Here is a 1,450-nt window from a genome sequence, read left to right as displayed (position 1 = left end):
GCTGGGGTGGGTGGGTTGTGATCTTACCAAGGAGCCCATTCCATTTATGCCATTATTAAGAAGTATTTGCTGAGACTGCCATCCCTGAAACTTCCTCCAAAAAGTTTCCTACCCTTGAAGGCAAATCCTCCTTTTACCCGATGGCTTTTTAGATTCTTAGAGAGAGAGGAGTGCTTTTCTCCAAGTGAGATATTTCCTTAGCTATGTCACATGAGGCAGAGTTTGCCAGCCACTGGCTGTCTTGACTTCCTTGCTCTGTCTTGGCATATTCTGGTTTGCCTGTGGCCTTCTTAAGTCGAGGCATCCAGAACTGAACACAATACATATTTCTTTGTATTTACATGTGTTTATATTTTTCTTCCATTCTACATTCTTTTATCTTCTTTTGTTCAGGTACTGTGAGCATGGATTCTTCGCTTCCTCTTCCAAAAAGAATTTTAAATATTAAACTCAGTTTAAATCACTCACACACACACACACACACACACACACACACACACACACACACACACAAATTTAAAAGTACCTTTGCCTCAGAGCTTAAAAACTAAGGTCCTTTCAGTCTCTAAAGTTCTGGTATAAGTTAGTTCATTCTCAGTGACAGATTTTAGAAATAATGAAATAACCCCAAATCATTTGCAAGAATTTTAAACTACAAGCTAGGGCTCACAACGAAAAAGACCATATTTTAAACCAAATATACTTCAATTTTTTGAAAAACTACAAAAAGACCAACCTTTATAGGGTTTTGTCAGAACAATCCTCTAGAATGAGGCTCCCTAGTGCAGTGGTATTTTACTTGCCTTTTCAATAAGACATAAGGAAGGATGGTCATAATCAAATTTTCTTTGAAGATGAAGTTGAGGTATTAAATCAATTGACTGTGGAATACAGTGCTTTACTGGCCAGTTCAGGGACACCTGTGGATAAGGTATGTCAGGTTCACAAAGGTCTATACACTTTTCTTTAATGATCCTCATGCCTATACCATTCTCTTTAGACTCTGCGGGAGAGAGGAAAGAGCAATTTGGAGTTATGGTCTGTGAACACCCAAAACAGTACAATTCAGGACTGAGGATGCCTATGGACTTCTGGCCTAGATGGTTCGGAGCCACGGCCATGTTTCAGAACAGTCTAGGGGGTAAATCAGAAGAGCTCTGGACTTGCTATCGGGAAGTGGTCTGTCTGAGCTGGCTTTGCCCCTATTTAGGAGTACATAACCTTGGCCGACACATTCCTGAGTTTTGATGTCTTCAAAATAGGAAAGATACGATTGCAAACTGCGATAGACACCCTCTGCCTCCCTCTCACAGAGTTGTACTCAAGAAAGGTAAAACAAATATTTAAGGTGATTTGAAAACAATAAAATGTTTGATACGGGCGAAGTGTTACCTTACCCCTGCAGTTTTGGCAAGCTGAAATAAGGGAGCAAGGTAGACGTTATCACCAG

The sequence above is a fragment of the Leucopleurus acutus genome, assembly GCF_964270905.1.
Source record: "Leucopleurus acutus genome assembly, chromosome: 3".
NCBI classification, from domain to species: domain Eukaryota; kingdom Metazoa; phylum Chordata; class Mammalia; order Artiodactyla; family Delphinidae; genus Leucopleurus; species Leucopleurus acutus.
The sequence above is the reverse complement of the archived record's forward strand: the minus strand, read 5'-3'. Positions refer to the sequence as shown.